Consider the following 26735-nt stretch of genomic DNA (forward strand, 5'->3'; position numbering starts at 1 on the left):
CATACTGTCCAAACAAAGTCTAACATGTTCATGGCACTTACTATGTGCCAGCCACTGTGGTAAATATTTTGTAATTATTGTCTTATTTGATCTTCACCACAACTCCGAGAGGTAAGTGCTATTATGGATCCATTTTACAGTTGAGGAAACTAAGGCAAGCAGAGGTCGAAGGACTTGCCCAGGGACATACAGCTAGCAAGTATCTGAGGCCATGTTTGAAGTCAGGACTTCTTGACTCCATGCCCAGCGCTCTGTCCATTGCACTGTCTGGCTCCCCCAGAGCTGACTCTCACTACCCTCACCAACTGCTCCACATATGACTTTTCTCTTGCCTTATTTATAATAATAATAATATTAAGAATATTATTTCATATATTATATAATGTATCAATACCCAATATATTATATCATATAATGTATAACATATTAATTTTATAATATATTCTTCATAATATGAGGAATAATATGAAATATCCAAGCTATGAGGATGCTTAACATGTAGGCTACAGGATATTAGAGATGGAAGGGAACGCAGTCCAATTTCCTAAGCCCAGAGAAGGGGAGTCCTTGCACTGAGTTAGTTACAAGTCTGGAAATATGATGATTGAAGAGCACTGGAGTTAGGGGTCAAGATGCCTGAAGTTTCTAGTTTCAGCCTCCGCCTCTGTCAGCATTTTTGTAAATGTGCTTTAAGATTTGCAAAGGGCTTTTACAAATATTATCTCATTTAATCTTTGCAAAAACCCTGGGAGGTAGATGCTGTTATTATCCCCATTTTACAGATAAAGAAACTGAAGCTGATACGGGTTAAGTGACTTGCCCAGGTTTATACAGCTGGTAAGTATATGAATCTGGATTTGAACTTGGGTCTCGTTTGAATCCAGGTTATTGACTTTGCCACCTAGCTGCCTCTGCTGTCAACTACCTGCCCTTGGATTTGGATAACAGAGTCATGAAACATCAGAGTTGAAATAGACCTTCAGAAATCATCTGGTCTAACTCCATTATTTGAAAGCAAAGGAAATTAGGGCCCAGAGAGGAAAAGGGATTTTCTCAAGGTCATAGGGACTTTAGCTGCAAAGCTGAGATGTAAATTCATTTCACCTGGATCCCCAGTCAGGGTTCTGTCTACTGGTCTACTCTTCTGTGCTGGTCTCTCAAGATGGAACCACCTCACATCCATCTGTTATCTATAATTTATTAGCCTAGAGGTCTCTCTTGCTCCATTCAGAATGCCTGATGGAGCCCTTTCCAGACAGGAGAGAGGCACATCTCTTTTACAGTTAATTGTCAAGCATTTATTAAACATTTACCATGTGCGAGGCACTGTGCTAAATGCTGAGGAGGAGAAAGTCAAAAAGATGTGCCTGTCCTCAGGGAGCTCCTATTCTAATGGGGGAGACAATATACAAAGAACTAACTAGGTCAGAGGTGGGGAACCTACAGCCTTCAGGCCACATGTCCTTGCGTACAACCTTTTGACTGAGTCCAATTTTATAGAACAAATCCTTTTATTAAGGGGATCTGTTTTGTGAAGTTTGGATTCAGTCAAAGGGTCACACTTGGGGATCTAGGGGGCCACATGTGGACTTAAGGCAGCAGATTCTCCACCCCTGAACTATAGATGGAAAGGCATCTCAGTAAAGACACTAGCAAAGGTGGGGACCCAGAAAAGCCTCCTTCAGAAGGCGGGGGTTAGAACTGAGACCTGAGGAAAGCCAAGAACCTCAGAGGTGAAGGGGGAGGTGGGGGTGGAGATGGGAAGGGAGAACATTCCAACCCATGGGAACATGGTAAAAAGGCACATTAGTCTGGAGACAGATTAGATGAACAGGAGGGGGTTCACAGGAGGGATGTAAGTCATAAAAAGACTAGAAAAGGTAGAAAAAGACCAGGTTATAGAAGACTTTACAAGTGGAATAGAATTTTGTATTTGATCTTGGAGGCCATGCAGAGTCACTGAAGTTCATTGAATAGGGCAGGGATATGGTCAGACTTGGACTTTAGGAAGATCATTTTGATAGATGAGTGGATGATAGACTGAAATGGGAAGAGACTGGAAAAAGGGAGCCAATCAGAAAGCTATTTTAGTAGTCCAGGCATAAGATAACAAAGGGCTGCATTGGGATGGTGGTAGTGTTAGAGGAGAGAAGACATATAGAAGAATTGTTACAAAGGGAGTAACTGGAGGATTTGGAAACAGATTGCATGTGAATGGTGGTAGTGGGGTGAAATGGAGGGAGGAGAGGAGGATAATACATGACTTTCCAGCCTGGGTGACCTGGAGGATAGTGGTGCCCTCCACAGTAATAGGGAAGTCAGGAAAAGGGGAAGGTTTGGAGGGAAAGAAAATGAGTACAGTTGGGTTTGTTGGGTTTGAGATGTCTACTAGACATCTAACAGACAGCTGGATGTGTGAGACTGGAGGTGAGGAGAAAGGTTAGATGGACAAATAAATCTAAGAATCATCTGTATAAAAATGATAGTTGAAATCAAGGGGGCTGATGAAGTCATCAAGTGAAACTATGTAGGGGAAAGACAAGAAGATCCAGGCCAGGATGGAGCCTTAGGACCCTACCAAGGTCAGCGAATAGCACCTGAATAAAGATCCTGAGGAAGATTGGTCAGACAGGTAGTAAGAGAACTAGGAAAGAGTAGTAGTGCCATGAAACCATAGAGAGAAGAGAATATTAACAATAAGGTAAGGATAGTGTAAAAGGCAACAGAGAGGTCAAGAAGGATGAGGATTGAGACAAGGTCATTAGACTTAGCAATTAAGAGATCACATAACTTTGGAGAAGGCAGTTTTAGTTGAATGATGAGGTCAGGAATAAAGGCATCCATTGTAGATTGTAGACTCTTAAGACCCATGTAACTTCAGACAACTCATTTACCCAACTTGGGCTCCCATTTCCTTATTCATAAACATCAATGGATGGTCTAAAGCCAATTCAAGTTCAATCAGGTGAAAATCCTGATCCCAAGTAAGCTAGGCCTCAATTCATGCTCAAAGAGAGACTTTGAAAGTGGCCCACGACCCTAGAGTCATGGAATTATAGGGAGCAAAGGCCATCTTCACCTGCTCAGCTTCTGTTGCTTTCGGCATAACTTACAGAGCTCCAGCCTTCATCAAGGACTCCCTGGAAGGAGGAAGGCACAAGATTTCTTTTGCTACCAAGTGCTAGTGTTCTCAGGAAGGGCTCCTGAATTAATCTCACCTTTCTCTAACCTATTAACATTTGAATGGAATTTTGATTCACTCTCCTTAAGATCATAGGTTTATAACTGGAAGGGACCGTAGGGAGTTATCTGCTGCCATAGTGACTCATCTAAGGTCACCCAGGTAGTTCGCATCACAGCATTCTTTGACTACAGAGGATGTATTTTTTCCACTCCATAGCACAGTACCCCTCTAATGATTTTTAATGGTTGTGATTATGTGTTTGGGGAAATTTTTACCTCTTTACCAGCCATTGTAAAGTTTCTCTTCCTTCTGAGACCTAGAGTTTCCTGAGGGTAAGCACTATAGCTCCTCACCTTCACCTCTTAATTTCTCTGACTTCCCCTAAGTCTCAGTTCAGATCCTACTTTCTACTGGAGGCCTTTGTGGATCCTTCCACCACCAGCAGCAGTTACCAGTGCCTTCCCCTATGAGATTACCTCCCATCTACTTTGTCTAAACCATGTATGTTCTTAGTTATTTACATACATGTTTCTCTCAATGGAATATGAGTTCCTCAAGGACAAGGACTGTGTTTTTATCTTTCTTAGTATCCCCAAAGCTCAGCACACTGCCTGGTAAACAATAGGAGCTTAATAAATGTTTTTGATTGACTGGTTGATTGAATTCAGTTCAATAAACATTAAGTGGCTATAATGTACAAGGCAGAGTGTTAGATATTAGAAATACAAACAAACCAAAACAGAACCTGCCCTCAAGAAGCTTTTGATTTCCTGGGGAAGAAAAACCTGAACACAAGTAACCAAATACAGTCTATAGAAAAAGAGTGCTAAAAACTGAGAAGACAAAGCAAAACATAATTAGGCTGTCTCCTCCAGGAAGCCTTCAGAAATACCTTGGAGAAGAAATCATAAACAGGAAGACCTGCTGTGGGGTCAGTGAACCCTAAAGAGTGCTTAGAGATCTCTGGGTAAATGTTGTGCTGGGGGCAGGCAGCAAAAGCTGGGTCTTATCCACTGTTCAGTCATCTTGTTAACTAGTCACTATTTAATTAAACGCCAATCACTAGCTCCTCTCCAGGGGGACCTGTGATTGCTTCTGTGTGGAAACTGCAAGGAGAGATAGACTATAATTGGTTTCTAGAACTCAGTATAGGCAATCCCCACCCTGATTACCCTGTGTCAGCTTCAAGGCTTCCCAGGAACCATTCTCTATTACCAGCAGAGCCCAGAGTGCCACGGCCACCACCACTGGGAGCACCATCACTGGGCGCACCATCACCAGGCGCACCACCACCACACACACACACACACCTCCAGTTCTTAGTCTCTTGTTACAGGATCTAACATCCCTTCTTTTGCTAAAGTATTCTTCCTGGAATCTAATCCCAATCCCCTGGGCTACTATCTAAGGTGTATTTAGACTTCAGGGAAAACAAGATAGTTCTTTCTAACTATTGTTAGAAAACTTTCGGTTTTCTTTTTATTTCTCCTTTCCTTCCTTCTTCCCTTTCTTCCTTCCTTCCTCTCTTTCTTCCTTCTTTCTTTCTTTCTTTCTTTTTTTCTTTCTTTTTCTTTCTTTCTTTCTTTCTTTCTTTCTTTCTTTTTTTCTTTCTTTCTTTCTTTCTTTCTTTCTTTCTTTCTTTCTTTCTTTCTTTCTTTTTCTTTCTTTCCTTCTTTCTTCCATTCCTTCCCCCCTAAAGCACAAGTATGATCATGTCACTCCCCTGCTGAAGAATCTTTAATGACTGCCTATTGTCTCTAAGATAAAATATAAATTCCCCAAAAGACCACTGTAAAGCCCTTCACAACCTAGTCCCAGCCTATCTTTCCATGTTGATTGCATATCATTTTCCTTCAAGTCCTCTATAGTCTAAAACTCACTTGCTGACACCTGTTTCTGTACCTTTGCCTAAACTGTGACCTCTCCCAGGCACATCCTCTCCCATCACTTCTACCTGTTAGAGTCCTAATGTTGCCTTCAAGGATCAATTCATGTGCCAATTCCTGAGGGAAACTCCTAGTTTTTAGTGGTCTCCCTCCTCAAATTTTTATATGTAAAGTTATCTCTTTGCATGCTGTATCCCCATAGGACAACACAAGCTCTTGGGAACCAAAGACTGCTTTTGATTTTGTTTTAATATCCCCAGTGCTTAGCACAGTGACAAGAGCCCTGGGCAGGGATCTAGGAGTAAATAGGATAAGGATGTGGTAAGGTGGAATCATGATTTGAGTAGAAATAAACTAGGTGACAATAGGGGGTTAGGTATCACAATACAGTGTCTGGCCTGCAGTAAGAAAGACCTTAATTCAAAGCCAGTCTCAGACACCTACTAACTGTGTGAACCTGAGCAAGTCATCATTTAACCTCTGTTTGCCTCAGTTTCCTTATCTGTGAAATGGGGATAATGATAGCACTTACGCCCCAAGAATGTTGTGAACATCAAATGAGACAATTACTGTAAAGCACTCAGCACAATACCTGGCACATAGTAAGCATTATAAAATGTTAGTTATTAATATTCTTATCATATTATAATTTAATCCAACCCTCTCATTTTACAGAGGAGGAGACCAAAAGTCAGGAAAAAAAGGCCTTTCCTAAGATCACATAGCAAGTCCACAGCAGAGCTGGTATTAAAGCCTAGGCAGGAGTATATACTAAATGTTTAACAATCAGCTTTCTGAAAAAAGAAAAGGAGAAAAGAGGAGGAAAGAAACACCATACTTTGAATTTAATCTGCCTTATTAGCATTTTATCCATCACTTTCTTAATCAGGAAAAAAAAATAGACCAAGACCTGATTTGTAGTGGTTGCTGAATTTCAAAGTATGTATAAACGCTCACACCAAAAATTTAACCACTGGCTCAGCATGTAGGAGCTGGCTCTGGCATTTCACAGCCCAGGTCTCCCAGCTGTCAGATCCAGGCTCTTTTCCCTCCACCACATGCCCCTGCCTAATGGTTCCTTCTGGTTGTGATGTTCCCTATATTCTATCTTCTCCGGCTCTGGTCCCTTGGACCAGCAGCCCAGCAAAGAGGTGTGCTTGCAGTCGGGAGATTCCAAAGGATTAGGGAAAACTTCCAGAGGAGGTTTCCAAAAGCTTTCCAAAAATGGAGTGGAGCTGCAATGAGAAGGAGAGTTCTCCGCCCTCCCCACCCCCATTCCACCTGAGATCTTCATGCAAAGGTCACTAACTGGCCTTATTATTGAGAGGATTGTGTACTTGTGTAGGTTCAGTGGGACTAGATGGTAGCCTCCCAGCTCCCTTCCTATGTTGAACTCCCATGATTCCAAGACCTGGGTTCTAATGATGCCTCAGTTTAGCTGTAAGATAATGAACAAAACCCTTAACCCCTTAGAGCCTCAATTTCTACCTTTTTGAAAACAGAGGGTCTAATACCTTCATGACTTGCCTCACAGAGTCAGTGCAAGGAAAGCGCTTTGAAAAGCCTTAAAGCACTACAGGGATATGAGCAGTTATGCTTATTATTATTACTGGTAGGATTAATGTATTTTATCATTGCTATCAGTACAACTCAAAGGGGCTTCCCATACCGAGAATTCTGCGTTCCACGTCTTGCCGTCTCTGCTCCCATCCCAAGCCCTCCCTTTACCTGTCTCTCTTCCCCACGAGCCCCAGGCCCCAGACACCAACCCTGGGGAGCCCTGGGTCTTCTCCCCACCCTCAGGGGCCACCAACGCCATCCCCAGCCCAGCCGCAGGCCCAGCCACAAAAGGCGCTCTGTCATGCTGGAACAAGCCCTCTGAATAGCTGGCCCCTCACTGGAGCCTGCAGAACAGTGCAGTCTGTGTTGTGGCTGAATGGGGCTGGCTGGGGGAGGGAGAAGGGGGAGGGGAGGCTCTGCAGAGAATCAATACCCTGCCGGGCCAAGAGGCTGGAGAAGGGAGAAGGATGCAGGGAGGGAGGGAAGCACTCAGGAGGGAAGGCAGGTCCCCCGAGTGTCTGGGCCGGACTCCTCCTTGGGCACGCACGCATTTCCCTCTTATGAATAGAGGTGAAAAAGACTGCACAGACCTGGGAAAGTCTGAAGACCATGAAACAGAAAGAACGGCAGAGCCTGGAGACTTCAGAAAGCACTGAATACAAGTGCATCATTTGACAGCCTTGGTACCTGAGGCCCCCAGGAACTAAGGGGTTCTCTCAGGGTCACAGGACAAGCCACAGGCAGCGCTAGGATATTAAAGCGGTTTCCCTCCTGGAGAGCCAGGACACCCTAATGATGCCCATAAGGAAGGAGCTGGACCTCTCAACCTCTGAGGACCCTTGCTGCTAGCTGGGATTTATTGGGTCCCACCCATTCCAGAGCTCTCTGCCCTCAATGAACAACAGTTCAGAACATTCAGGTGTTTATGGCCTCTTGGCATTTCTCCTCTTCTCCTTCTATCAAAGTCTGTCAGTCAGCTCAGATGAACCAGATCCAATTATTAATTAGCACCCAGAAAGTGCTGAATAAATGCTTTTTCATTCATTAATTCATTTATTAGTTTGTTCATTCATTCATCAGATATCCTCTACTTACTCCAAAACTGATGACAAACAAGAGAATCCAAGGAAGGAATGCCCAGAAGGGTTACTGAAATACCCTTGGCCACTGGCTTGTGACCTGGGAGGCCACCATCTAGTCCAGTTGTACCTATACAAGAATCCTCTTGATAATAAAGCCAGTTAGTGACCTTTGCATGAAGATCCCAGGTGGAATGGGGGTGAGGAAGGGCAGAGAACACTTCCTCTCATGGCAGCTTGTGAGGCAAGTCACTTCCTCACTGTAAAACTGGATTGGGGGGGGGGGGGCGGGGATGGGAGGCCTTAATAGACTCAAAGAATCATTCAGTCTCAGAGTCAGAAAGTCTACAACGGTCATTTTAACCTCTCTCCTTCAGTTTTCTCATCTGTAAATTAAGGACACTTACTTTATATTATAATATATTTATATTATTATTTCATAGAATCTACAAGGTATCTTCCAACTATAGATCATGCAAAAATAAACAATAGCTAACGTTTCTATGTGTGTTAAGTTTGCAAAGCCCTTCACACATGTGATCTCATCTCCTCACAACAACCTTGGAAGGTAGGTGCTCTTTTAATCCTCATTTTACATTTGAGGAATCTGAGGTGGAGAGAGGTTCCGTGATCTTGCCCAGGGTCACACAGTTAGTAGGTAGCCAAGGCCAGATTTGAACTCAGGTCTCTCCTGACCCCAGACCCAGTGTTCTATTCACTGTGCCACCAAATCTTTTTAAACAGGAATTCTTCCAACAGAATCCTGGACAAGTGGTCATCTTGTTTCGGCCTGATGGGGATCTCAGCATCATAAATCCAAACAGCTCATTCCACTCTCAGACTAGGTGACTTCTATAGTCCTCTTGAGCACTGTGACTGCAGGCCTTTAAATCATTTCTTCAAAATTATCTTGTGTCCCTACCCATGGTGGGGGAGGAGGTGTGGAGGGCATTGATCAAGAGACAAGCATCCTTCTTCCTGCAGCAGGAGGGAGAGAGATAAAGGCAAGGGAAGACCATTGAGGTGGGAATGATGGAGAGGTGCCAGAAACCTTCTGCCCCTTCTGTGTGGGAGAAATGACCCCCTGCTCTATCCCGAGGGTCTGAGGGGACAGATGGCTTTTATTTTCACATACTTCTGCATTCCCCCCATCCCACACTCCCCTAGAGATTATCAGCATCTCCATCTGTCTCTGTCTCTCTGTGTGTCTCTATTTGTCTCTTTCTCTGTCTCTCTGTGTGCTTGTATGTATGTGTCTGTCTCTATTTCTCTATCTATATATCTAACTATTTATCTCCGTCTCATCTTTTTCTTATTCTCCCTCTCTCTCTCTCCATTCCTTCACTTAAGCTTCTGAGGGTCTATATTGGTCCAACCCCCAAAATGCTTTTTTTCTAACCATTTCTCATTCCTTTCTAACAGGTGCTGGGGAGAAAAGTGGTAAAGGTGAGTCTATCAGGGAGATAGAATACGTTGCCACTCTGAGAGGTTGCTGCTAGATCACTGGACCAAGCAAACTAAGTTCAGTCTTCTTGCTCTCCCCTCACATACCCCAGACTGAAGGTGGCAGGGGACAAGGCATTGACATTTTCACTAAATAGGAGACTCCTCCATCTCCTGACAAGCATCTCCTGGGAACAAGGTAACATATAGGTGAGATTCTGATTGAAAATGGCCTCCTTGGAAAATGAGTTCCCTGTCACTAAAGATCTTTAAACCAAGGCTGAAAAATGACTTGTGCAAGATGTTATAGAAGAAACTCATGCTTTGGCTAGAAGTTGGCAACATGGAGTTGTGGATGGAGAACAGGAAGGCTTGGGTTCAGGTCTGGCACTTACTAGCTGTGTGACCCTGGGCAAGTCACTTAACTGTTCTGTTCAGTAAAATGAGGGGGTGGGACATCTAATCCTCTTCTTTAGGGATCTCTTCTAGTGGAGATTCATAAAAGGAGAGGGTCTAGAGATTCTTTGTGTTAAGAAGAAATGGGTTTGTAGTGTTGAGCAGAGGGAGTAGATGAGGCTACAAAGTGACTTGACTACTATCTTCCAGTCTAGGGAGAACTTGTTTGGAAGATGACCTGGAGCAGTTGTTCTCTGTGTCCTCTTCAGGGCCATCTAGTCTATGTCTATCTTGTATGTAACCTACTCATTTACATGTTAACTCCCCATTAGAATGTAAACTTCTTGGCAGGGGCTGCTTTTGCCTTTCTTTGTATTGTTTTCTCCTTAGCCCAGGGCTTGGTTCATGGTAAGGGCTTAAACTATGTTTGTAGACTGACTGATTGACATAATGGACTTACATGTGGACAAGTGAGATGGTAGTCAGACATCTGGAAGAACCTCTTGGACCCCAAGGGGCTAAAACACTAGAATAGTTGACCAAGAGAGGTTATGAGGTTTCTACTGTTGGAAAAAGGCAACTAAATCAATGAGCAGAGGTTCTGGCTGGTTGAGACACTGCACCTTCACGATACAGGGTAGGAGGGGGGAATGTAGCAAATATGGGCAGATCAGTTGAATTTTAAGTTTCTCAGATTATGTTCTAAAATCCTAGAATTTTACAATTCTAAAACTCTAGAATTCTATCTCACAAGTCTAAGATTCTGCAAATCTCATCAGGAAAATGAAAGTGTACTCCTTACCTGGGGTAAACCACACAGCTCTCTTTTGAAGGACCCATGAAGAGCTATTCTGCCCCAAGGCAGGGAAACAGACTAGACAGTTCCACAATATCCCCTCCTCTCAGAAAGTGGGTTTAATGGATCAAGGATATAGGCTAGAGCTCAAGGGACACTCTTGTCTACTCAAATCCCTTCCATCCCCAGCTTCTCTGACTGTCTTCACAGGCCTTTGTAGTTTGTCTGATGGGTCCTGATCTAAGAGCTGGCAGTCCCTGGTCTGAGCAGAGATACAGGGCACGTGAAGGGCAGAAGAGGCCCCAAGCTGCAGCAGAAAGTCAAAGCCATTCTGACCTAACAGTCAAGCAAAGACACCTGTGCAAAATGGGGGTTGGGGAGAAATACTCCCCAACGTGGGAAAGGCTTGATTAGAAGCACAAGACATGAGCCTTAAATAAGTCTATGACAGAATCTGACAGTAAGAGAAACACAGTGGAAAGATCAGAGGAGTTTCCCTTACAGGCAGCTAGGTGGTACAGTGGATAGAGCACAAGACCTGACTTCACATCCAGCTGTGTGACCCTGGACAAGTGACATAACTGCCTCAGTTTCTTCAACTGTAAAACAGATCAAATGACACCTACCTCCCAGAATTGTTGCAAAGAACAAAGGAGATAATATTTGTAAAGCACGATGACTGGCATTCATTCAGTAGGCATTTGTTTCCTTTCTCTCTGGGCCTCAGTTTCCTCATCTGTTAGATATAGTTGCACCATATGACCTCAGTTCCCTTCCAGCTCTAAAGCTAGGATCTTGTGATCAGGGACTCTCCAAGGGCAGGGACCATGTCTTGCCCTCAGACTGGAGGCTCTCTGAGGTCAGGAGCTGTCTCTCTCCCCTTCCCCTACCTAAGGGAAGAATCCTTGAGAGGGGCTATACTACAACCTCACACAGGGGCTCCCTGAGGTCAGGAGCTCAGCAGCATCTCTATTCTCCACCTGGGGGCCCAAGGAGGGGTTAGACCCAGACAGAATGAAGACGTGGAGAGCCCAGCTGCAGTTGGCTCTGACCTCTCCCACCATCAGCCAGTGAATCTGCCCTTTATCCCAGAGGCTTTCCAGAAGAGTTGGCAGTGACTCACTCCTTTGGCTGCTGAACTGTGATCTGGCTCAGAGTCTCTGCATCAGCAGCGACAGCGGCAGTAGCAAACGCCCCCACCTCCCCCTATGCCAAGCCCTGGCCACCACACCCCCAGCCTGCCGACCACCCCTGCATCTCAGCTCCCCAAATCAGCAGCCTGGGAAGACTGACTGCTAGGCGCCTGAGACATCCTCCCAAGCCCTCAGAGGGAGGACAGAAATGCTTTGCCAATGGAAAGGGAGGGAGGGAGAGAGAGCACAAGACAGGAGGAGGAGAATCAGAATGCCAGGACTGGAGAGGGCCTTCTCTGATACCACCGAGTCCAAGCCCATCACTTCAGAGAGGAAGACAGAGAGGGCCAGAGAAGACCAGGTTACATGGGGTTATGGAACAAATTAGTGGTAGTACCAGGATCACAACCACTACTAATATTAATGATAATTAATAATAATGGCTTTAGAGACTAGATTTGTTCCTTAATTGATAAAGGGAACTTCCATAGAAGGAAACTCCCCTCTCTCCATGCAGGACAGTAAATTTGTTGCAACCTATAGTCTTAGAGAGTTTCTTAAAGCAGTTATATCAAGCTCAAATAGAAACTGGGGCCACTAATAATAACAGCTAGGTGGCAGCAGTAGGGACAGTGTGAGACTGGAGACAGGAAGACCTGAGTTCAAATCCAGCCTGAGACACCTACTAGCTGTGTGACCCTGGGCAAGTCACTTAACCCTGTTTGCCCCAGTTTCCTCATCTGTAAAATGACCTGGAGAAGGAAATGGCAAACTACTATTTTTGCCAAGAAAATCTCAAATAGGGTCATGAAGAGCTGGATGTGACTGAAACAACTGAACAACCATAATACATAAGGATCCCTGAAAGCAGTATATTGATTTAGTTTTCAAATGTAATATTATCTATGTTTTATTCTACTATTTATCTATTTTGTTAAAGATTTCCCAATTACATTTTAACCTGGTTCAGTCACATTAGGGAATGTTTAGAAAGTGTTGCTCATTCAGCACGCTGGACAGTTCTGGCCTAGATAATTGAGAGGTTCTACAGTCTATATTAGTGAGAAGCAGGATTTGAACTCAGCTCTTCTTTTTTCTCAGACCAAATCTCTACCCATTATGTCACACTGTATCCCCACCACTAATAATAATTACAATAAACAAAATCACCTGGACCTATCATTGATCCATAAATATTTAGGATGAATGTTTTCCAGAGTTATTGCCATTCCAAATACTCATAATCTCCAAACTACATGCAAAGAAAACTTCAAAATAAAGAAGTTTAGAAAAAGAAATTAAAATCATGTAGGAAAAATAAGAAGTCCACATCATCCCCACCATGCCTTGCAGCTGTCCTGGGGACGTTTTCTATGAGTGTATAGAAATAAACTTACATCCTTATACTCTTATTCAATTATAAAAAAGCAGACCTTTCATCTACCTGCACATTAGTCCATGGGGAAGTAAATATAAAAGCTATTAACAGAAGAGTGCTTTGTCCTTGGACAGTTTCTAAATGAATCCACCAAAAAGATGAAAACAGGTAACAAACATTTATTATTAGTAGTGATAATAATAATTACTGATGGCTAAGTAGCCCCTTACAATGATCCATCACATGTGTAGTTTACAAAGGACTTTTCATTCTTGTCTCACTGAATTTTTCCAAAAGCCCCATGAGACATCTGTGTCAGGTATGGTCACACCCAATTTGCAAATGAGAAAGTTGAGAATGGCTGTGGTGAATGACTTACATGGTCACTGGATTCAGATGGCTCTGGAGGAGAAGTGAGGCTGGTGACCTGCACAGTCCTCTCTCACTCAAAACAAAGTCATGTCATGGTCTTCTTCGGCAATGAAGGATGAACACACACACACATGAGGTTGCACAGTGACAAGAAGTACCCATAGAAGACTTCTCTATGTTTCTTCCCTCCCCATATCATCCTCTTGACCTAGCTGGCAGGGCTCCTCCCTCCACTCATCCCTAGCTTAAAATCTGCCCACCTTTAGAATCCCTGCTCTGGGTTAGTTCTAAATTGTCTCCAGAAGGTTAAGTGACTTGTCTGGGGTTACACAGCTACTAAGGGTATTAGGCTGGATTTGAACTCATAAAGTTCATAAGTACTCAAATCTTTGAGGTCAGGAGCTGTTTTTAATGAAAATGTCTACATTAGGTCTTCACGGGTATACAGGTCAGGTTATTGTAACTTCTGACCATTACCACAGCTCATCTATGTGCTTTTCTGAAAAGCACTCTGAGCTAGGTAGGAAGGAAGGAAGGGGCACAGGATATACGAGATCATAGAACCATAGCACTAGACCTAGGAGGGATCGCCGAGACCATAAAATTCAACTCCATCATTTTAAAGGTGAGGAAATGGAGGCCAAAGAAAATGAATCTACTTGCCCAACGGCACACAGGTAGCAAGTATCAGAGGCACGGACCATCCCACCTTCTCAGTCCTTTAGTGGGAAGGATACATGTCCTTTCTCTTCCCATGAAAACAACACAGGCTATCACACTTCCTGGGAAGAGCAGGACCCTATCTATCTACCCTTCACTAGAAAGATGTGGAAATTTTCTGCTCATTTACTTCTCCATGAAAACAATAAGCCAGTATCATCCTGAAAGAGGCTAGCTGATCACTGTCCAAGATATAGACTACAGATGGTAATAATGCTTTGGGTTGATTTGACTGGATGCCCACTGAGGTCCCTCCTAGCTCCAAGGTTCTGGGATTCTAGGATTCCCCTCTCTGACTTCAGGCAAGACCTTAACACAGCCTCCTTTCTGAGAGCAGGAATCTACCAGGCAGTCTGGAAGCAACCTTGGAAAGTAATCTCATCTATCTAGAAAGAAAGAAAGAAAGAAAGAAAGAAAGAAAGAAAGAAAGAAAGAAAGAAAGAAAGAAAGAAAGAAAGAAAGAAAGAAAGAAAGAAAGAAAGGAAGAAAGGAAGAAAGAGAGTCATTCTGCCATCTGCTAATGAATCAAACAACCATCCCTGTAGGAAGGCATCACCAGACATCTAAGTTGTAGCCCTGTTATAATGACATTTGGTAATATATTTTCAGAGGAATACCCGGAAGGGATCTAAGAGATTATTTACTCCAACTTCCTCATTTTACAGATGAAGAAAACTAAGGCCCAGAATGGTTAAGTGATTTGATCATGGTGACATAGATAGTAGGTATAGAGGCATGATTTGAACTCAGACCTTTTGACTCCAGAAGACATACTTTCTTTAATGTACTGCACTGCCTGGTGGGAAGAAACAAAGATAACAAAGTGGAGAACAGTGACATCTCCAATGTTAAATGTTAACATTTTAACAACATTAACAATGTTAAACAATGTTAAAAACATAATCTGAAGACCTGTCTATAGTAGTCCTCATTCTACAGGTTTAATTACTCCATTTCCTCCCTTTGTCATTGACTGTATTTCACTAGGTTTTCTTTTGTTTTCGTTTCTATCTGTAGTTACCAGAGGGCAGGACAATAAATATCTATTGGGCATCCAATATGTACCAGGCACTAAGCTCTGGGCATAAAAACTCAAAATTGATACATGTGTCCTGAAGGAACTGACATTCTAGTGAAGAGATACAACATTTACAGAGGTAAGTCAATCCAAAAGCTAAATCTATTACAAAATTTCAGGGCTGGAATCAACCTCATCCAGGCAACCAGTTCACCCCAAATCCACTAAGCAACTCTTGCTACAGCCTACCCTGCAAGCGGTCATCCAGCTGCTTCCTGAAGACTATTAGCAGGGGGCAATCACCAAGCAGTTCATGTTACCTCTGGACACCACTAACTGTTAGAAAGTTTTTCCTATGTATTTTTTTTGAAGATAAATATGCCTCTTTAAAACTCCCACCCATTGCTTCTGGTTACACCCCATAAGGTCAGACAGAACAAATCTAATCTCTGTTTATTCCACATGATAGCTATTCAGATATCTGAAGACAGCTCTCATATCCTTCCCCCTTGATGGCCCCTCACTAAGGGGTCCCTTCTGCAAGGTAAACACCTCCAGTTTCTTCAACATAGCCTCATACTGCATGAGCAGGAAGCCTCTCATCATCTGGTTGCCCTCCTCTGGATGTCCTCCAACTTATTAATATCTTCCCTAATTATGATGCCAAGAACTGAACACAATATTCAAGATGTGGTATGAACAGGGCAGAATATAGCAGGATGATTCCTTCCTTATTCCTGGAAGCCATGCCTCTTTTAATGCAGCCCCAAATTGAATCCACCTTTTTTTGGCTGCCTTATTGTCTTGCTGACTTATATGGAGTTTGCAGTCCACTAAAACCCCCAGATCACTTTCAGACCAGCTGCTGTCTTACCACCTCCCCTACCTTGTGAAGTCAATGTTTGTACTTGTGAAGTCAATTTTTTGACCCTATGTGTAAGACTTTGAATTTCATCTCAGGAGGAAGCTTCACATAGTATCTAAGGATCCAGAAAGAGATGGGTTGAAATCATTCCTGATATATACAGCTGTGTTTGACTTTGGACAAGTCCCTCAACCTCTCAGTGACCCAGGTAACTCTCTCATATCTTCAGTTACAGATTAGTTATAGATCTGCATTAGTTTCTAATTTCTACAAACTATGAGTTTCCCTACTCTGATGAAACCACAGGTCTGATCCCATCCAAAAAAAAAATCTTACTAGATTCAATTTAGCAGCTCTTGATGAACCATCATTCTTTTCTCTTTTTAAAATACTAACTCCATCAGTTGTATTAGCTATTAAAGGAATTTTGGGTGCTAGCTGCAAATTTGAAAAAGATACTGCTTTTGCCTTAATCCAGAGCACTGATAAAATACTAAATAGCGTAGAAGCACTTCGTAGACTTCCTTCCAAGTTGTCACAGAATCATTAATGACTACTCTTTAAGGCTAGCCATTCGACAAGCTTCTAATTGATCTTAACTGTACTATTGGCTAGCCTATTTGTCTCCAAGTTTTCTACAAGAAGAACATTGACCAAATGCTTCATTAAAATCTAGGTAAGTTCCATTGATAACATTTTCTTGACTTGTTGGTTTAATAATACTGTCCTGAAAAAAAGGAATGAGGTTAGTCTGGCACAACTCATTCTTACATAAGCCATCCTAACTTGTATGAGGGCTGCTTTCTTTTCTAGGTATTCAATAATGAATGAGGCTCTGGGGATAAAATGATATCTTTGATAATGCATTCTAGAATTTTCCAAAGAATGAAAGTCAAGTTCACTGGCCTGTGATTTGCAGGCTTTATTAGCTTTCTTTTTATGAAAACAGAGATATCCTTTGCTTTTCTCCAGTCCTACTGTAACTTTCTCATTCTTCACAGTTATTCAGATAATACTGTCAGTGACTCAGCAATCTCTTTCAAGGCCCAAAGATGTAGTTCATCTGGACCAAGTGACATGGTGCTCTCTTACTCTCTCTTCCATTATATTGAAAATCTACTCCCTGTTAGCCATTTTCTTCTGTTCTTTCCATAGATCATTCTAATTTATAGAGCAGAATGTATATAGCTTGTTTGTACATATTTGTTTGTTTATCATCTTCCTCATTAGACTGTTAGCTCCTTGAGGGCAGGGACTATCTTTTGCCTTTCTTTGAATTCCCAGTACTTGCAGTCTCACACACAGTAGGCAATTATTAACTGATTGACTGACTAGAGAAAACATTAGGGAAGAACTAAGCAACATTGCCTTTTCCTTGTTGTCAGTGTATGATGATAATGATGGCAATGGGGATAATAGTAAGTGGTGATAATGGTGATGATGACTGAAGTACCACTAATGGTGACTATGGCATTATTGCTTATATCTATGATAAAGACGAGGATGGTGGGTGGGTTGATGATGAGGATGGAAATGATGACGGAATTAGAGATAGTGTCATTGATGGGGATTGAGATGGATTGATGATGGCAATATTTATAGTGATGGTTATGATGCTAATGGGCTAATCCTGAGGATGGGTATGGTAATGGTGATAGTGAAGGTGATGACTTAATGATAGTATTAATAATAGAGGTGAATATGGCAAAGAAAATAATTTAAAAGGTTCAAGAGCTAAATAAAAATCTGAAGTTCTGAGAGTTATGAGTTCTACCCTATATCCCTCTACTCAACTAATAACAAAGCACTATGAATGTTTAAGCTAGGTGACACACTGGATAGAATGTCAGGCCTCGAGTCAGGAAGACCTGAGTTCAAATCTGACATTAGATATTTACAAGCTGAGCAAATCACTTAACCCTATTTGCCTCAGTTTATTCATCTGTAAATGAGCTGGAGAAGGAACTGGAAAACCACTTCAGTATCTTTGCCAAGAAAACTCCAAATGGTGTCATGAGGGTGGGACTTGACCGAATGATAGCATATATTTGCATACACAGTAGAGTAGCCCCCACAAAAAGGCTTAGGTGAGGAGGGAAAAACCTTTATTTGGGAACCCCCCATCACCTGGTTCAAGAAGGCACAACTGAGGCACTATTCACAGAATTCCAGAGCCTTAAGGGACCCCAGAGGGCATCTACTTCAATTTCTCCCTTAGGATTAAAATTTGAAGAGATTATAAAGGTCATTTAGTCATATAGATCTGGGTCATCTAAGCTCCTTACTTTATAAAGGATGTCCCAAAGGGTTAATTGATTTGCCTGAAGTTGTACATATAGTAAATGGCAGGGCTAGGATTTGACCCAACCGAAAATCTTGAAACTGAGAGTCCATCAGTCTTTCTACTGTGGCTAGGCAGCCTCTCTATGACAAACTCCAGGGTAGTCCCAAGACATCCCATTCTATTCACAGACAGCTCTCATTATCAGGAATCTTTACCTGTCCAACTTAAATTTTCCTTCCTGCAACCTCCCCATTTGTTCCTAGTACTCTTCATGGATCAAACAAAACAAGTCTCTCCCTTCTACATCACAGCACTTCAGATATTTGAACAAAATGATCACACACACCCTCCAAGTCATTTCTTTTTCAGGATAAATATCCCCTGTTTCTTCCACCAATCCTCAGACAGCATGGCCTCAAGAGCCTTATCCTTGGTTACCCATCATCTCCTCTGGAATTTTGTGACGAGGAGACCAAAATTGTCTGCAAGGGAATACCAAAGAAATCCAGAAGACAAGCCTCCCCAGACACTTTGGGGGGAAGCACTTGTCCATCAATAAGTAAAAGGTGAATCAAAGGGCACCCATGAGGATCTGAGATCAAAGGGGAAAACATGGCCTTTACAGATCAATGTGTGTGTGTGTGTGTGTTCAGTCATTTCAAAAAAAAAATAACTGAACAAAAAGGTCATGCCTAAACTTTTGTGACCCCATTTTGGGCAAAGATAAAGGAGTGGTTTGCCATTTTCTTCTCCAGGTCATTTTACAGATGAGGACACTGAGGCAAACAATGTTAAGTGACTTGCCCAGGGTGACACAGCTAGTAAATGTCTAAGACTGGATTTGAACTCACAAAGATGAATCCTCCTGACTCCAGGCCCAGCACTCTACTTCACTACCTAGTCACATGATCAGACTTTATTATTAAGCATCACACGCATTAAGCCTCAGTTTCTTTACCGGGAAAATCAAATGGAGGGTAAGAATGAAGTGAGTCCAGCTACCATTATATCTATTTAACTCCTGGTTTTGCTACTTAATTCAATGAAACAAATGTTTATTAAGTGCTCAGTATGTTTAGGCTCTGAGGATACAAAGGTAAACAAACAGCAAAAATCAAGCAAAACAAAGAGATTCCTGCTTTCAAGGAGTTTATTATCTGGGGGAAGGGGGGAGGGAGGGAAGAGGGACACACATGCTCATGTGACCTTGAGAAACTCATTTAACATTTCTGAGCATTGGTTTCCTAGGACAATATAAGATCCTTAAGGACAAGATCTAGGCCTTTTTTTTTTTTTTAATTTCTATATCCTCAACACAAAACCTTGGGAAGAGTAAGAGCCTGAAAACATGATTTGTTGAATTGAATTTATTCATCAGTAAAACCAAGGGTAGGACTAGATCATGATCAAGGTCTTTCCAACTCTAACACTATGATTCTAGAGCTCTGAATGACCTGGGAGGGAAGTGACCTTGCCTTTCTGGGCCTCAGTTTCCCTATGTGTAAAATGAAAGGGTTAGATTAGATGATATCTGAGGACCCCACAAGACTAAATTTTACCCTTCCTCCACAATCACCAGAAAATAGCTGTCTTCAAGACCTCCTCTACAACTTATACTTAATCTGTCCTGTCCCTCAGAGATTTTCTTCTCAGTCTAAGAAAGCCCCTCCCTAAGCATGTGTATGTATCAGGATCATGGAAGGAGTCTGAGTCAGTGAAATGTGAGAAGGGGAAAATAGGAAAAGGGGAGATATCTTCATACTGTCAGGTTTTATTTACCCAAAGAAGTTGGATGAGCTCCCTTGAGCCACTGACCCATTGACTTTCCAGCTTTAGCAGGATCTTTAAGGAGCTTTTTATCCAGTTTCCTCATTTAAAGGATGGAGGAACAAAAGGGTAAAGGAAGGGGAGAATCGAGATCTATAAAAGGGAAGTAACTTGTCCCTGATCTTAACCAAGTCTTGAGCTCCAACTCCTTTCAAGGAAGTAATTTTCCTCCTTTCTCCCCAGGTTGTATCCCAGATGTCCTCTTACTATGCAGCAGAGGCCTATTCATTCCAGGAGCTCACTCTAGGTAGGGAATTTACACACTGGAAGTAACTTCCCCTTCTGAGACCTCTCCAATTGGATGGCTCCATCCACTTAAGGAGGGCACCCAGGATAGTCATCTCTAGGCTTCACTCCAGACTTTCTCTACAATGCCCCTGTGAAGACCTTTTCATCTCCTTTTTTATATATCAACTTCCCTCATTAGAATGGCAGCCACTGGAGGGTAGGGATAGTTTTTCTGTTTCTATTTCTATTCTCAGTATTTAGCAGAGTGCCTGGAACATAATAAGTCTTTAATAAACACTTGTTGACTGACTATATGTAGAAGAGTCGTTTAGGGATAAGAATCTCATAGGAAAGGACACTCACTGGTTCTGGAATTAGAAGGCTTGAGTTCAAATCCTGACCTTGCTGCCTATTTGGCTGAGTAACCTCATGCAAATCACTGTCCCTCTCTGGGCACAAGGGTCCTCATCCATAAAATAAGGGGGTTGGATTAGAGGATTTCAAAGAAATAAGGGAGTATATTCATAAAAATAGTAAAAGTAAATAGTACAATAATAACATAGTATAAGAAAGAAGGTGGGAAGGAGAAATGACCAAGTGAGATCTGTCAAGTCCCAAGGATGGGATCTCCGAAGGTTTACTGGAAGAACAGGAGGCTAACTAAACATCTTTTTCATCTTCCCTTCCCCTACCACTCTATTTCCCACTTTTTTCATTATTAAAAGCACTCTTTACCTGCCCTTCCCCACCTTATAAGGGCCACATTTCCTCCTCCAGGAAGTCTTCTTGGGTTTAATGCCACCTACTCATTCCAAATGAAGGATGTAATTTCTTATCCCAACCTTGCTATGAGTAGCTTTATAAAAGGTATATTGACCTGAACTGAATTTGGCTGAGTATGTGTCTGAGTGAGCATCTCATGCCCTAAAGGAGATTAGAGTAAAATAAAAATAATTCACTTTAAGGTTTGCAAAGCAATTCATATCTGTTGTATCACTGAAGTCTCACTGTAGCCCTGTGAGGTGTTACTGTTAATCCCATATTACATATGAGAAAACTGAAGCTGAGAGAAGGTAAATGGCTTACCCAGGATCAAATAGCTAGCAAGTGTCAGTCAGGATTTGAACTCTTCCTCACTCCAAGTTTAGCATTCTTGCCACAGGATCACCTTCATGCCTCTGTTCAGGAACCATCTGGAACCAAGGTTAGGGTTCAATATCGAGCCAAGGTCAGGACTCAGTTTAAGACTGAAGAGTAGGTCTTAGTCTCTAAGTCAGAGTTGTCTGTGATTAAGGTAAGAGCTCAGTCTTGATCAGGCTCACAATTTGGGTCAAGTCTGAGCCCAAGTAAATGGAAGGGGTCCCAGAACTGTGATGCTGAATGACTTTGAGTCTATGATACAGGCTGACATCTATTCAGTAGACAGACTGTAATTTGAGAGTCAGGAATCCTGTCTGTGAACCCTCAAGGCCTGCGTGATTTGCCTGGATAAATCACTTGACCTCTCTTGGACTCAGTTTCTTAAACTGTAACAAGGGAATAATAAAACCTGCAGTATTGGCTTCAAAAAGCTGTGGTAAAGATCCAGTGAGATAATGTGTATAAATCACTGTAAACTTTAGAACACTATTGTAACATCCTTAGTATTACAGTTCTTATAAGCACAAATCCATTCATTTATTCATTTATGTATGTGGTGACTACTTACTGAGTCTGCTATGTGTAAGACTCTGTGACCAATGTCACACACATGAATGAATGAATGAAATAAAAAGCACTTATTAATTCCCTAATATATGCCAAGTTAATTGTTGAGGTTACAAAGGGAAAAAGTAAGACAGTTCGTTCTCTTCAAGGAGCTATATATACTTCAATGAAGGAGGAAGATACATATATAAGACAAAGTCATACTTACAGAAATAACCATATATGTACATGTACAAATGTATACACATACACATGACTTTCCTAAGATCACAGAGATGTTAAGTGTCACAACCAGTACTTGAATCCAGATCTGCTGGCACCAAATTCAGAATTATTCTTGGGTATTCTGCTTATTATGTGTCTGTATGCCACTGACTATTTGACTGTTTTTGTACTGCTAAGAGCACAAAAATGTCTCTATGGACCTGGATATGTTACAAAAACCACCTCAAATTGATGTCTGAATAGAAGAGGCACCCCAGATTCCAGCAGCTTCTGTTGTGCTTGGGGCCTAAGGATCAGGGGTGTCTCAATAAGGTATAAGATGAAGACCTTTCTGTACCACTGGGCTGGGCTGAGCACAGTAGGTATGGGGAGATCTTCTCTGGGGACCAGGAATATATACTTGACCCCTGAACCTCCCAAAATGAAAACCTGCCCACAGACCCAGCAAGTATCTCTGCAACTTCAGTTGTAGATAGTAATAAGTCCCACCCATTCCCTACTCAAGGCTTTAATGCTAAATAACACCTCTGTCTAGCAAAGTCTTCCCTGTCCCACCCTCTCCCTCACTCTATCTGTTCTGGGCTCTTCTGTAGGGAAAGATGAAAGAAGGCAATAGTAGAAGAGAACAGATGGGTAGAAATGGTCAGGAGTAAGGTGAGGGTAACAGAAGAAGAAGGAGGAATGAGGAGGCAGTAGGTGACTAGGACAGAAAACTAGGAGAATGACAGAGTGGGTGTCAGCAGGGAAACAGAGGGAGATAATAGAATAGGGATAGGAAGATGACCATTGAGAGGAAGGGAGGAAATGAAGGGGGGCAGGTGAGTGGGAGAGCTCAGGTCACTCGAAGGTTGTCCACCCCCTTACAAGCAAATAGTTTCACTAATGGCCTTCACTGTAGTAGAGAGTAAAGGAAGAGGAGATCTCGGTGGAACAAGCCTCCCCAACTCTGGGATTCCAAGAAACTCAGATACAGTCACATAAATACAGACATGCAAACAGACACTGATACACACACCTTTAGATATGTCATATTTCTTGATTAAACTATAGGTTTCAGGAAGGCAATGCAACTTTGTACACCCAGAGTTTAGGGTAGATCTCTAGCCAGAGTAGATTCTCAATTGATACCGGATGAATCACATTGACTAAGGCCCAGATTTCCTGATGTCCGAAAAAAAAGAAAAAAAGCCTCCCTAAAACATTCAGGGACCTCTCCTCCACCACCTCACTCTGGTGGAACCTGTGGGTTGTCATGAACAAGAACAGGGCAAAGACGGGTTGCTATCTGCATATTTGGAAGGCTACAGAAGAGATTTCAGACACATCTAATTAAGCAAACTCAGTCCCTTTCCTGGGCAGATGCACACCACGCAATGCATGGAGACACACACCTTATATACATGCCTGCACGTATGCATACATGTGAGCTCCCGATTATGTGCAAATGCGTGGGCGCACATTCACACACTCATCTGGCACGAAAGGGGAAGGCCAGGAGAAGCACCGAGGTCCGGGAGTCCATCCGCGGGGAGCTGGCGCCATCTCTCTGCAGTTCGAGAAAGCTGGGCCACCGCAACCCAAGCAAACAAGAGCGTGAGAGCAAGGGAGCCCCCAGCCCTGACCAGCTTTCTCCAAGTCTTCAGGTCCCACATTCAGTCCTAAGAGTGTCGCTGCCTCCTACTAGACTACGATGAGTGGGAGACGCTCCCCGCATCGTTCCCCTGCAAGCCTTTCAGCAGTCCTGGCCCTGGGGAAGCCAAGCCAAAAAGACAGGTTCCAATCCAATCCCCCTCTGCGCCCGGGACCCAGCATGTCCTTAGACGCAGAGCTCCACCTGCCTGGTCCTTCAGAGCTGTCAGATTTCCAGGAAAGGCAAGGGGATGGGGGATGGGGGGTGGGGGATAAAACCCAGACTTCGGCCAGGTCTACTCCCTCCAGGCCGGGAATTCCGGAGGAGGGCGCAATGATTCAGAAACCGCTGCCGTAATCGTCTAAATAAGCATTCCTCCTCCTCCTCTTTCCCCGCCAGCCCCCCCCCCCTCCTCCTCCTTTTCTCCACCAGCCCGGGAGGATGCCATGTGACGGATGCACGTCTCCGCAGCACCGCGAGGCGGAGAACTAGCTACTAGCTCTCTCGATCTGCTTTCCCCCAGAGCTAGGGCCCCGGCCCCCAGCGCCACCTCCCCCGAGTTTCAGCCGCCTCCCAACTGCACAGTCGCCCGATCTGGGGAGTGCTGCATACCCGCTCTGGGGCGCAGACATCTCTCTGGCCTCTCCTTCCTTAGGCCAGTCCAGCCCCAGAGCAAGTGTCTGGGGCGCACGCACCTCTCTCCTGCAGCTCCTTCCCAGGCCCCGGCCGGTCCCAGCGTACAGCTCCCAGCCCCTGCCCCGGACCTGCCTCAGCGCTTCACACTCAGCAACCAGCTCTCAGCTTCTGGCCCCAGCGCACAGCTCCGAGCCCCCTGGCCTAGTCTGGCTCCAGCACAGCTTGGCCCTGGGCGCAAGAACCTCTCCAGCATCAATGTCCCTGGGGCTGGTGCTGGCTCGCATCCCCAGACCACCAGTCAAGTCTGGCCACCCGACCATCCCTCGACTGCTGCTCCCAGCCCCCAGTCAGCCCTCCTCCCATCTCCTCCTCCCCCTCTCTCTTTCTCAACCATCTCCAGCCCCCGGACTCTCCGCCCCCCCCAACTCCGGTTCCGGGTCCCTATCTCCGCCCCCACCGCCCCCGGGACGGAGAATCAACAGGTCCCAGAGAAGGAGGCTGAGAAAGGGAGGTAGAATAAGGATGAGGTGGGGCGGGGTAGGGTCGAGGAGCTGAATGCTTGAGGGGAGGGTGGTCTCATATAATGCGGGTCTCTTCGGAGTCTGTCTCTTTGCCCCGGCTTCTGCACCACCACTCCCGTCCCAAAGCCCCTTCCCTCTTCCTTTCGACTCCCTGACCTTGCTCTGATATTCACAGCCACTAGTCAGGGACCCAGGAGTCCCACTCTGATCAGGGATAATTGTCTGACCCGACTAGAGGGAAGGAGGAGGCAGCTCCCTCGCCTGAGGGAAGATTTCTCACCCTTCTCTCCCAGATACCGGGTAGCTAAGAGCCCAGCCACTTAGGATTCCGGGATGCAGGGATTACCAGCTCTCCGCACCCGTGGGGGCTCTTCAGGCTCCCCCTACCCTCAACCTTAGTATCCCTTAGCCATGTCGAGAGAGGTCCCTTCCCTTGCCAGGAAAAAGCATTAGACGACCTCCCCTCTCCCCACCACCCTTTCCCTTTTCCTCCTCTTCCTTCTCTCCTTTGCTTTCTTCCTTCTCCTCCATCTTTTCCCCTTTTTATTCCCGTGCTCCTTCTGAGCCTCAGTTTCCTCATCTGTAAAATGAGGAGATTGATTAGGTAATCTCTAACGTTCTTTCTAGCTCTAAATCATATGGCCCTCTTCCTTCTCCAGGACCTGGCAGAACCCATACAACCATTAGAGAAAGGATGGCTCTGCCACCCACAGCAGCGGCGCGGGCAGGGGATGTGTGTGTGTGTGTGTGTGTGTGTGTGTGTGTGTGTGTGTGTGTGTGTGTGTGATGAAGGGGAGGAGGGTGGGGGTGGAACAGTAAATGTCTCAGTCCAGGGTGGGGGCAGGGGATTGGACAAGGACCTCTTCTTCTCGGCTCTCCACCCCTTCACCCCTCCCACTCCCACCCCCACTCTGAAGGAGAGTGGGGGCAGGGAGGGAAGGGCACACCTACCCCCTCCCAACTCCTCCACGGGAGTTTGTGGAAGTCTATACTCCAGACTTGGAGCTCTGTGTGGAGGCTCAGGGTGATGGAAGGGGGCGCAAGCTGATGCCCCCTCCTCCAATCAGGGCTGCCTCCAAACCGAGGCTCGGACGTTCAGGGAAACTTCGAGGCATTGCAATGATAATGAGCCGGTGGGTTCCAAGGGTGCATTACCCCTGGCTCGGCCTGGCCCTGCGCAGGAGGAGAAGTGGAGGGACATGCAGGGTCCGGCCAGTTCGGGAAGCCCCACAGTGGCCTCAACACTTGGGGCCTCAAGCCCCGCAGTGTCCGCCGCGACCTCCCTCCTTGCCCTGCGGACGACTCACGGCTGTGGGCGCCACCTCCTTTCGTGTGTGTGTGTGTGTGTGTGTGTGTGTGTGTGTGTGTGTGTGTGTGTGTGTGTGTGTGTGTCGGGGCGGGGGGGGGGGGGGAATGGGGTTGTCTCTCTAGTCCAGAGCTCCCTCTTCTCTAGTTATCACCAGCATCACCAACCTCTTGTCGCCCCCTCCGGAGTTTCCTCTCCCATACTGCTCCCGCCTCCCCTTGGCTACACATTCCTCCAGGCAGGTCAGCGAGGAGCGAGAGCCAGGGAGAGAAGGAAGGCCAGGGAGAGATCAAGTGAGAGAGGGGGAGGGAGAACCAAAGCTCGCTCGGTCAGACCCAGGCGACCCCCTCAGGCCCAGCTCTGTGGAGGAAAGATCGGTACTAAGGGAGGGCTGGTCAAAAGTTGGAGGCTGTTTATCCGCTCTGCCGAGAAGACGAGATGGAAAACAGAGATACGGGGGAGGAATGGAGGGATGGGTGTGTTGGGGGGAAAGACATCTGCGGAGTATGCTCTATACCTGGCTGAGAAGAGAGAGAACATC

General features: G+C 44.5%; 1 protein-coding gene across 2 annotated transcripts in view; it reads right to left on the minus strand.

The window, feature by feature from the left end:
* ADGRB1 (adhesion G protein-coupled receptor B1) overlaps window positions 1-26735 on the minus strand; it is a 262780-nt gene that overhangs the window by 234307 nt on the left and 1738 nt on the right. The gene's annotated exons all lie outside the window — the stretch shown is intronic.

This window comes from Notamacropus eugenii, chromosome 4 (assembly GCF_028372415.1).
Source record: "Notamacropus eugenii isolate mMacEug1 chromosome 4, mMacEug1.pri_v2, whole genome shotgun sequence".
Classification (NCBI taxonomy): Eukaryota; Metazoa; Chordata; class Mammalia; order Diprotodontia; family Macropodidae; genus Notamacropus; species Notamacropus eugenii.